At 34.5% G+C, this 12,793-nt stretch overlaps 1 long non-coding RNA gene across 1 annotated transcript; it reads left to right on the top strand.

Moving 5' to 3' along the window:
- Window positions 1-4,221: 4,221 nt before the first annotated feature.
- Window positions 4,222-11,702, top strand: LOC135153164 (uncharacterized). The gene is made up of 3 exons (XR_010292674.1): window positions 4,222-4,376; window positions 9,546-9,603; window positions 10,371-11,702. It is a non-coding gene; the product is annotated as an uncharacterized LOC135153164 (long non-coding RNA).
- The last annotated feature ends 1,091 nt before the right edge of the window (window positions 11,703-12,793 follow it).

Here is a 12,793-nt window from a genome sequence, read left to right as displayed (position 1 = left end):
ATTTCATGTAAAAAAAATTGAAAATGAATAATCACATCGTGTACCTTGTTGAACGGTTACATCAACTGAATTTATGGAATTTGTGATATAGTCTGTATCATAATTATTTAGATATTGGTTAGATTTAGTGCACACAAACCCACACACACCCCCCCCCCTCATATACCCACCCACACGGCACACACATATATATATATATATATAGAGAGAGAGAGAGAGAGAGAGAGAGAGAGAGTGGGTGAGGGTGTGCGTGTGTGTGTGTGCTATCAACTCATGTCATCGAATTAATGCACATGTATATCCACTTGGTCTAGTGGCAGATAATGAAAGTTGATAAAAGATTGTTCTACGGGTTTACATGCATCACTTGAAAGAAGAACTACCTCGCTCTTTAATTAATCATCTAAGAAAAATTGGTATGCTGTTTATTGAAAATACCCATGTCACGTCTCTTCGTTTATCATATCATTCACTATGATAATAATAATAATAAATAACGATAATAATAAATTGGTACTTATATAGCGCATAATCAATTAAAATTGCTCTATGCGCTTTGTACAAATTGCTCTCCAATATTACAGTTACACTACAACAAAAATAAATGTTTTCAAATTTCTTTTAAAAGATTCAACAGAAGTACATGATCGAAGGTGAATTGGTAAACTATTCCATAATTTGGGACCGCTAAAATCAAAACTAGCTTCCCCCCCCCCTTTGAAACATTATAATATTATAATGATAATAATAATAATAATGATAATGATAATAATGATAATGATAATGATAATAATAATAATGATAATAATAATAATAATAATAATAATAATAACAAATAATAATAATAATATCTTTTTATATAGCGCTTTTCCCATTATAGCCCAAAGCGCTTTACAGCCCCGGTCATCGGATCCATGCATGCCCGCATACAATGTATGCACCTCTCTACTCCCTGGGTAGCATTCCAACAAGAGTTCCAAGATTCAATTGCTATCCTATGGGATAGATGATAATGGAAAGCCTATTTGCCTATATATAAGCTATGATTTCATCTATACTACATCTTTTTATACATTTTGTTATATCATTCTAATTGGTTCTATGACATTTGCTCCGGCGACGATTGCTCCGACAGAAAATCTGCACGTAAAAATCCAACTGTCAGAAGTAAAGAAACCCTAATCACTATCTTTACATTATTCTGAACCAAAAGTCTCTAACTCTAACCCTATGCCCTCTGAGATATTAAGACTGGAGCAAATGCCACAGGAGCAAATGTCGTGTCACCTTGTAATTATGGATATGGTAAACCATTAATACATCTCTTTTATTGCTGTCCTGTACGGAGCCTTTAAAGTGCCATCGACTTGACGACTTGGCGAGATACTTTATCTTGCCATGTCGACATAATAACCTTATTATGTCGACATGGCAAGATACGTTCTCTCGCCAAGTCGACTTATAAAAGGTTATATGTCGACATGGCGATATACGTTATCTTGCCAAGTTGACTTATGAAAAAGTTATATGTCAACATGGCGAGATATTTTATCTTGCCAAGTCGACTTATAAAAAGTTATATATCAACTTGGGGAGATATTTGGACTCTCGCCGGGCATTGGACAATTCATATCTTGCCATGTCGACATATAATGTTTTATAAGTCGACTTGGCAAGATTATAAGGTGGGTGTAGATGGTAGATATCTTGTTTTCAGTCCAGCTAGTCATATCTTTAAAACTAAATGCAATGCGAGGGTATAAAAACCCAAAATATGAGAATAAAATGAATTTCAGTAAATCGTTTGGTGCATCATTTTTCTAAGTAATATTCAACGAAAGAGATGAAATCAAATATTTTCAGAGAAATGTGGAATAAATAAAAGGGATGCTGAGCTTCTATAAAATCGATGGCTTTTTTTTTTTGTTGCTTATACTTGGTCTTTGTTGACCCATTAAAACATATAAATACAAAACAAATCCATTACATGGTTCATTTCTGCACCATATTAGTGTGCTTGATGTCGCTACCTGCACCCTTAAAGATGCACAAAATGAGCATAATTGCACTCATTATCACTACTTTGGGTGCTGATTTTGTACCACCCCTTCAAATCTTAACCCTTATTTTGTAGTGTTAGATGGGCTCGGTGATAGTTCCGGTTTGTCTGATGGCAGTGTCCATGAATATGACAATATAGGTCGCACGGGCCTAATCACAACTGGCAGGCCATAGATATTCATTCGAGCCAACCCATTGCTCAATTTTTAAATTTGATATTGCTGATTGACAAAAATGAATGAATATGACTGACAATCTAACACTGATTCTAGGGAGGGTACCTACTGAACTTACTTTTTCCAAATTGGAATGATATATCACCACTATGGAACTATATTTTTACTGGTGGAAGAATTAGGGTCATTTTACTCTCTTAAGTGATGAATTTGGTCCCGGCAGGTGTAGTCTTCATAAATGCTGATTTATTTTTAAAATGAGCCGGTCGAGGTACCCTTTTCTAGTCAGATATGGAATGTCAGACATTTATCCTATCCACTGGTAGTAAACATTCAACCCTCGAATTTCCTCCTTATTTTTTATGAATTCTTTTTAAGTGCCACTTTAACACACGAGTCTATATACTGCACCATCCCGAGTTTGCTCAATCTCGGAAATGAATTAGGCTATATATATAGCAGTTTCAAGGCAGCACAGGGATTACGATAACGGCCCATGATTCGCTTTCACATTTCTAAGCATAACTTGTCAGTTGCATATGCCGTTTTAATATTACCCTTCTTTGTCCTACTGTGATTTTATTGATGTATTTAAATTACTATGAAGATTTTAGCACATACTGATCGATTACATAATAATAATGATATGGAGCTTATATATATATATATATATATATATAGTGCGTCCCAGAAAAAACGAAACCGAGATTATGCGATGATTTATCATAACTTAATCACAAATACAATAGACAAATGACCTACCAATGTAAAGCTTAGAATCTCTTCTTTCATCTGATATTACTTAGATTATTCCTCATTCACGCATGAGTGAGCAAAAACAATTTGAAGAAAGGATACTAAAAACTCATTTGACGGGGGGTATCTGAATTTCAAAAAGAAAATCACATGCCTAAAAAGTTCAATATCTGTTCTTTTATTTGATTCTTTAATCACAAAAAATGGTCAAGAAGTAAAAAAGTGATGTTCCCTCGAAACAATGCTTATATTTTCATAATTTCATTAAATAAACGTGTTTTCACCGGTTTCCCACAGAAGCTATTGACTTAATGCATGGCTGATCGTCAACAAAACGGAGTGTCAAGTGAGTTTGAACGCTAGCCTGTAGAACCTCTTCATTTTATGAAATTAATTGAAATTCAAGCCTTATTTCAAATAACCAGAACTTTGTTATTTCTTGACCACTTTCTGTAATTGAGGTATTAAATTAAAGAGCAAATATTGAACTTTTTAGAAATATGGTTTTCTTTTTGAAACCCAGATACAGCCCGACAAATGAGTTTTTGGTATCCCCTCTTCAAATTGTTTTTGCTCACTCATGCGTGAATGAGAAATAATCTAAGTAATTTCAGATGAAAGAGGAGATTCTAAGCTATACAATGTTAGGTCATTTGTCTATTTTATTTGTGATTAATTTATGATAAATCATCGGTAAATCTCGGTTTCGTTTTTTGTGGGACGCACTGTATAGCATCCTATATATATATATATATATATATATATAGGATGCTATACAGTGCGTCCCACAAAAAACGAAACGAAAATGTATATGTATATATATATATATATATACATATACAATACAGTTTCTTAGCGCTTTACATAGGAGAAGAATACACTACATCCTAAGTTCTGACAGGGGCTATTCTTACAACACCATACATGTATATCGCAGTCGTGTTTTTTTATCCCTAGCCTTGCCCCCTCCCCCATCTTCCGTTGAGTATGTCTGGCTATGATAGTCGTTCTGATCCAGCATTATTAATATGCTCCGGTATTTTTTTTTCCAATTTTTTTTTTTTTCCATGACGATTTTTTCTAAACCTTTTTAATCAACTATATTTCCGTGTGTGTGCACTCAAGGATGCTATTTGAAAAAAAGAAAGGCATTCGCTCTGCATTTGGTGCGCTGATTTGTATTGAAATTGAACAACATTTCTAGCAACTCCGCAAAGCGACAAGCAAACCAGCAACACTTTATCTGAAAAGGATTTGCTGCGCATCAATTCTGATTGCGAATTTGTCTGAGCACTATACATATATCTTATATACTCAACGAAAACAACATCCAACACAAACTTTGTTATAGGCGGAAGCAAGTTATATGAGTGCTGAGTAAAAGTAAGTATCGAAAATGCATTAATGATTCCAGTGTAATATAGCTCCTGTAAAGTATGCTCATTGAATCAAAGTTGTCACGAGGAAATAATTTGGCCAAAAATGTTACTTCCTGCTGCAAGGCCAAGGGACGAATAGGTAGGTTTTCAGATATGATACAACCATTTTTTTAAATGTCAAGTTTGACCCCAAAAATGAGATGCATCTCAAAGAGAATCAGTTTTCGCAATCAATGCGCAGACGCTTTCTGGAACGTTGAAAATCTATTGTCAAAAGCCTTCATGTCGAAAATCGGTGAATCAGTTCAGTTTCAGTTTAGTTTATTTCACTTCCATTTTCTGATAATAAACATAACAAACATATATATACACATGTATAAATGTACAAAACAGAATAAGTGTCATAAGAATACTTCAATAATCAATTAACAAATTCGTAGGAAATAGATGAAATGTATACAATTTTTGTTCAAGATACATTTTGATGATTAGACAAATTATAGATTACAGTTAGCATGTGAAAATGAAAATGAGGGACTTATTAAAAAGCGAAGCTTGTAATTGTAAGTCCCTTAGGATGAATTTTTAGTAATCTTAATCGTATGTAATTAAAAGTAAAGTAAGACAATCTAGACCATATATGAAGAACGGCAAAATAGGTTTAAATAACAAGGAAAGAAAGGGGGGGGCAGTAACTACATAGGTTAGAGGGATAAGGGAGTATTAAATAACTGGGGGAAAAACAAAACAAAAAGAAACGATTATGTGCCCAGCAGAATAGGAAAGGGGAGGAGAAAGAGAAATAGGGTCGAGACTCGAGAGGCAAGTATCGTGGAAAAGATAAAGCAGTTCATGTGTTTCATACATTGTACTCATTAAGGAATGAGAGTTTTAGGTGTTTTTTGAAGGTGTTTATATTTCTATTTTGTTTAAGGCTTTGGTGAATACCATTCCAGTATTTGGGACCTGTGTAAATGATGGTTTTTTTGTGCGAGTGTGGTTCTAGTCAGCATGGTCAGAGGGGGGTGATATTGATGTTGTATAGCTTGTCTTGTGGGGTATGTATGGATGTCAGTGTTTTTGGTAAAGAGTGAAGTAATTGCGGTGGGTAATTCGTTTTTTGATAGCTGGAACATAAAAGTTCCAAGGTTCAGGAGGTAGAGATCGTGGATTTTTAGTATTCTATTTTTTTTTTAATAACGGGCTTGTATGAGCACGGTAATGGGCATTTTCAATTGGAGCAAAATATTCTATTAGTTTGTGTTATTTGTGAATTACCCCAGGATAAAATTCCGTAGTTTAGATAAGGGAAGATGAGGGTTGAGTAGAGGGTCAAAAGTATTTTGTGAGGTAAAAATGTTTTAAGTTTGTTGATGACACCAATGTTTCTTGCGATCACTCTACAAAGAATATCAATGTGTGTTTTCCATGATAATTTATTGTCGATGAATATGCCAAGAAATTTTGTTGATTGGGTAGAGTCAATATTAATGCCATTAATGTTAATGTTACAATGGAGCGTTTGTATTGTGTTTTTTTATGTTTAATGATAGTTTGTTCGCCCGTATCCAAGTATGGACCGATTTCAATTCGGTATTCATAACATTAATCAAAGTTGTTGGGTCACGATGGGAGAAAAATATGTTGGAGTCGTCAGCGAACAGAATGAAAGATAATAGTTTAGAAGATTTATGGAAGTCGTTTATAAATAATATAAATAATAGGGGGCCGAGGAGTGATCCTTGTGGTACACCACAATTTATGTTTTCCAGGTGTGATTCGCACCCATTAACAAAAACGTATTGAGTTCTGTTAGTTAAGTAATTCCTGTACCACTCCAGGGCCTTTCCTCTAATACCGTAATAAGCAAGTTTATATAAAAGAATATCATGATCTATAGTGTCAAAGGCCTTGGAGAAGTCCAAGAATATTCCAACAGTGTGAAGGGATTTATCAATAGCTTTGATGACTTTATCGACGAGTGTAATCATAGCGTGAGTTGTTGCGTGTTTTTCACGGAAGCCATATTGGAATTAGTTGAGAATATTGCATTCATGAATGAATTTAATCGTTCGAGTATATACAGTTCTTTCTAATATTTTTGAAAATGAAGTCAATAATGATATGGGTCTATAGTTGCCCATATCTCGGGTGTCTCCTTTTTTAAATATAGGTATGACCTTGGATTTTTTCATTTGTGAGGGGACGATACCACATGTTATTGATAGATTGAATATGTGTGTTATTGGTGTCACAATTTCTGAGATGACGTGTTTTAGAATTTTATTCGTGATTCCATCAAAACCTGGGCTTTTTTGAGAGTTTAAGTTATTTACAATGTCTATGATCTCGGATTCTAGTATTGGGGCAAAAAATATTATTTTGGGGTTGGGATCTTCCAGAAAACTGGAAAATACTTTTCCTGAGGGTTCGATATCTTTGGCAAGATTGGGACCAATATTTACAAAGTAATCATTCAAGCTTTGAGCAATCTCATTTACGTCTGTTATAATAGTGTCATGTGTATTGATTTTATGAATGTGTGTTTTATCAGTGTTTTTGTTGAGCACACGATTCATTATTTTCCATGTACTTTTGATATCAAATTTATTTTTTTCAAATTGGTTAGAGAAATATGTTTTCTTAGCATGTCGTAGAGTACATGTAAGACTGTTTTTATACTGTTTGTATTTGTGTTCATTGTGTATAGATGGATTTACTTTGTATTTATAAAAAAGTATGTTTTTCTTGTTAATACAGCGTAATAGAGATTTAGTTATCCAAGGCTGACGAGGTGCCTTTTTATATTGTTTAGTGTGAGTAGTGCGTGTGATAGGTATATCTCTGTTATACAAGGCCATAAAAGAATCCATGAACAACTCAAAAGCTTCTTGAAGATCTAGACATTCCAAGACATTAGACCAGTCCAAAAGTCGTAAGCTATTTTTTGATTTATTCCTATTTTCTTGGGTTACTTTGCGAGATCCTGCTGTTTTTTGTGAGGTACCATTTTTGTGAAAAGAGATATGTGAGAAAAACCGGGAAGTGATCAATCAAAACAGCAGTGTCGTTTTTCCGTAGTCCTGGACTCTCGACACACGACAATTTTGATTTTTGTTTTCGTCAGCTCCGAATCTTAGGAGGATCTGCTGTCCCGGTTCACCACCTTTAGAAAAAAAACCTCTGACATGTCCATTGTAATTTGATGGGAATTTTCAATGGATTTTCTATAAGTTGTAGGATCCGTCGCTTTTTAAGAAAAAAATGCCCTCTTCCTAAAAACTGACATACTAGCTAGGCCTCCCCGCTGACTGATTTTTTTCTTCAGATAAATAATATAAATTGAAACTAAAAATTGCTCGCTCTTTCATCATCATCATCATCATGTTACGAGGTGAGGTAATCCTGTTGACCTCGATCTCTTCATCTGAAATTGCAGTCCATCTCCATATGATGTGTTATTACATAAGAACAAAACTTGCACACGTGGGGGGTAGAGACGGTGTTGATCATTGAAGATTGAAACGCTCAGACCACCAAAACTTATCGAGTCTTAATTTGAATACATCGATGGAGCCTGAGGGAGCCTGAGTCAACTTATTGGGGGAGGCTATTCCAGTCGTTCACTACCCTGTTACTAAAAACGCATTTGCGTATGTGTATGTGAAACCCTTGAAACCAGCTGAATCCATATTAAAGAGAAAAATCAAAGAAACATATTGTTGACAGTTTGAGGAAGATTGAATGAATAATAAGGAAGTTATGAGCATTTGAATATTGAGATCACTAATGCCATGTAGATCCTCCCATTGGCAATGCGACCAAGATCTGTGATGTCACACACGTACAACTCCCTCATTACTTTAGTACTTATTTCACTTATATTCTCACTTTTATAGAGTCTATCACAAGGTGAGGTGTTCTGTTTATGAGAGGACAAGTACAGAGGTTTCACAACATCATATCATTGATGAATCGTTTGTCATATGATTCGAATGAGCAAAAAGGGATGTTTTGGGGTATATTTTCAGTGTCCAAAAGGGGAGAGTTGTTCATCTGTGACATCATAGATCTTGGTCGCATTGCCAATGGGAGGATCTCCATAGCATTAGTGATCTCGACATTCAAATGCTCATAACTCTTGTATTGCTAGTCCTATTTTACTCAAACTTTTGTTGATCTTATTCTTTGATTTTTCTGCTTTCACAAAAGCTAACTTGCTCCAAGAGTTTCATTCTCCTTTAACGTATGATCTCGAAGATGGGAACTAGTCGATGGCAAGAAAAAGAGGCTGTTCTCACTACGTTCCTTAAACTAGTTTAGTGGAAACTAGTTTAACGCGTAGTGAGAACGGTCGAAGCGGTCTTGGAAGCGATCTTCCAAACCAGTTTGGAAAACCACCTCTCGATGTAGTTTTCAAGATCGCTTTGCCTCGTTAAACTGGTTTTAGCGTATAGAGGACACAACCGTTCTTCGGGAAGCGATCTTCGCACATTTTGAGCGCGCTACTCCACATGACAGGTGTAGAATGCCTATGTTGCGGTTTCGAATTTCGCGCGAAACGTGTCACCCCACTGAGAGCGTTTCCATAGGAACAAGAGCGCTTTACGTGAAGTGATTTTGAAAACCACTTTCGTGTAATCAAGTGGGAACGCTAGCAAAGCGATCTTCCAAAGTGGTTTCCTGAATCGGTTTCCAGTAAACTAGTTTTAGAAAGCGTACTCCATCTTGACCATTCCTTTCAGTATTTTAAATACCATAATGGCATCTCCTCTCCTTCTTATAATAATACAGGGAATGTAAGTTCAATACTTTTAATCTATTTGTGTAGGGGAATTCTTTTATCTCCTGCACCATCTTAGTTGCTCTTCTCTGGACTTTCTCAATTTTATCCGCATCTTCTTTCCATCGAGTGTTCCACAAGATGTTGCCATACTCTAGAGTGTGGTCTTACCAATGTCTTAAATAAAATCGGTAGGGTCCTTGCGTCCAGTTGAGTGAAAGTCCGTCTGATAATACCAAGAAGCTGATAAGCTTTACTTACTTCTATTAATACATGCTCATGAAATTTGAGTTCCGAGTCAATCAATACTCCCAGGTCCTTTTCTCTGGTGGATGAGGCAACTTCATCTCCATTCATGTGATATTTATCTTTCTTGTTATTTCTCCCAAGGTGAAGAACTGTACACTTATTCTGGTTGAAAGGAAGTTGCCATTTTTCAGCCCACATGGTAAGTTTGGACAGGTCTGCCTGTAAGGCCAGGGATTCTTCATCATTCCCTACTTCTCTGTACATCTTAGTATCATCCGCAAAGAGTAAGATCCTGGAGTTTCTCCTATGTATATGATTTTAGGGCATTTGGAGCACTTTATGGCATATACAGCATTTGTTACGTCACAGTTACATGCGGGGGGCGTTATCACACATTTGTCTGATAGCCTTATATTCTGATCAAGAATTATGTGCTTGCAAATTTGACATCTTGCCTTTCCTGTCTGTAGGTTTATTGTACACTGTGGTAGAAAGCTTACCTTCCTCATTAATGATAGTGATATCGAGAAAGTTAATTCTTTCTTTAGATTTCTCGATAGTGAATTTGATACCAGAATGTTCTTTATTGAAGCGACTAAAGAAAGAATCAAGTGCGAGCTCACCATGCGGCCAAATCATGAATATGACATCAATGTATCTGATATACATTGTAGGCTTCTGTTGGCATTGGGAAAGAAATATGCAAGCGTATGATGGCGCAAATTTTGTGCCCATTGCAGTTCCTTGGGTCTGCAGATAAAAATTTCCATCAAAAAGATAATTATTCAAGAATGATTTATAAAAAAAAGCCTCATTCATTTTGTTAAAATATACTTGTTTTCGGTAAGTACAGAATAGGAATTCTTTTTAGGCTCCCTTTTCCATAATTTGATTAATAAAATAAATATCAAGTATAGACAGATATATTTCAATACTGTGTGTTTTTCTTGATTTATGTAATTAAAGGGTGATCGATCAGCATGGGAGTTAACATAAATGGTGAGAAAATAATCGTTGGAACAACGAGAGTAGAAGGATATGAGGTAAGTACTCAAAGTATAGGCCCAATAATATACACTCATAGAAATTTTAGACTTTTTTTTAATCACTAACTTGGAATCTATCAAGGTTGTTTTAAGAAGAGGACAATGGTTCTTAACCGCCCTTTAGAACCGTGTCTGGTTCTTTATACATGCTACTGTGTTAGAAAATTTCTACTTAAAATATAAAAAATCCTGCAGCAGAGTCGCGAGAACACCTGTAATCTTATTGCACTGTGTAATCTTACATGCATTTGTGTAGAATTACAGAAATTTGGTATATGTAACCTTACAAATTTATTGTAATAAAACTGTTTTCCCCCTTTTTTAAACAGACCTGTTCTGTAAAAAGTAGAAAAAAATGTAGAAAATCTTTCCTGTTACAACAATTTACAGAATGATTTGGTTATTTCTTTCTGTAAATTCTGTTTTGAAAATTTTTCTTCTCTGATATCTTTTTTTTTTCTTCAAACAGTGTATAGAGTTACTGATGGTTTGAAGAACCAATTGCATGGCATGATTCCTCACACCATCAAGAACCCCAGCATAAGATGTATAAAGAACGTACTAAATGACTTTTTAGAACCCCCTTTTTGCTTCTTCGAAGAACCTTAATAGGTTTCAGATATGGGAAAGGAAAGGTTGTAATTAGCTAGTGTCTAAGAGTGTAGGACAATATATGTTAGTACGCGTAGGGGGTGGGGTGTGTGTGTGTGTGTGTTTGTCCAGTGGAATTCTATCTTAAGTATTTATATGTATATCAAATAAGACAATATATAATTTACTGATTACAATACTAATAAACAATTTGCATGATTGTCGTAAGTGTAAACAAAATATACTAATTTACTGATTAATTAATTGCTGAATTATAAATTTATTAAGCATTCAACATTGAAGCATTCGATATTGGGTTTCGGTGAGTAAGAATAATTCAAGAAAAACGTGGAACAAATTTAGTATGATAACAGGAAATAAAAAGTGTAATGATTTCATTTTTTCATTGCATTTCATTTATTTTTCCATTTCCAACAATCATTTACAATAAGTTTTGTTACATACATCTTGATATAATCAATATAACAAAGAAACTTATTATATGTAATAATTAAGATAACAGGTCGGAAACGGAGGAGGCTGCTAAAAAAGCGAAGCTTGTAGAATGCAGCCTCATATTACATATTTGTATGAACAATGTAAACAAAACACAAATACAACATGTAGAAGTTCAGCTTAAATCTATTTAAATGAATAGTTTAAAAGGAAAAAAGAAAAAAAAGAAAGAAATAGAAAATGAGAGAAAAAACGAGATCAATGGTCTCCAGATTCTTGCCCCGGCACTCACAGCGAATATTACGGATCAACAGGAAAACAAAAAATATCATATTTCACACTTAGTAGTGCTAAGTATATATGAAAAATATAATGTATGAGTGATGAAGAGTTAAACAAACTAACGAGTATCTTGGAGAAACTTTTTGAACTTAAATTTAAAAGAATTTAGACTTGGGGAATCTTTGATAGTATTATTAAGAGTGCCCCAAAGTCGAGGGCCTTCGAAAGTAAAGATAGATTTGGCAAGAATTGTCCGGGGTAAAGGAAAATGAAATTCGTCGGATTGACGTGTAGGGTATTTATGGATAGTTTTGTTTTTGTTAAATGAAGAATCGAAGATTGATGGTAGCATATTATTATTTAATTGATACATTCATTGACCCAAGCTATATTGATATAATGTTTTTACTTTTAAGATTTTATTGTCAATAAACAATTGGTCTGTATGGGATCTCCAGGACATATTAAAAATAACGCGCAATGCCTTTTTCTGTAAAAGTAATATTCTTTCTAGATATGATGTATGTGTATTTCCCCAGGCAATTATCCCGTAGTTTAGATAAGGTAAAATTAATGTTGAATAAAGCATGTTTAGGGAGGAAGTTGGAAGAAAAAACTTGACCTTATTTATAACACCAATATTAAATGAAATTGTACGGCATATAGAATCAATGTGTGTTTTCCAAGATAAATTGTTGTCTACTATCAGGCCTAAAAATTTTGTTGAAGCGACCACTTCAATGTCAGCGTTGTCCAATTTAATATCGTATGGTAATTTATCTAAAGAATTGCTGAAAAGCATACATTTCGTTTTTTGTACATTGACAATTTATTAGATCTTATCCATTGTACTAGCTTCTCCAGTTCAATATTCAATATATTGACTAAAATATCGGGATTAGGATGAGAATAAAGTACATTTGAATCATCTGCAAAAAGAATATAAGATAATATTGTCGAAGAATTGTGGATGTCATTTATATAGATCGTAAATAAAAGTGGGCCCAGTATGCT

Source organism: Lytechinus pictus, chromosome 2, assembly GCF_037042905.1.
Source record: "Lytechinus pictus isolate F3 Inbred chromosome 2, Lp3.0, whole genome shotgun sequence".
Taxonomy (NCBI): domain Eukaryota; kingdom Metazoa; phylum Echinodermata; class Echinoidea; order Temnopleuroida; family Toxopneustidae; genus Lytechinus; species Lytechinus pictus.
This window is presented reverse-complemented; position numbering and strand designations above follow the sequence as displayed.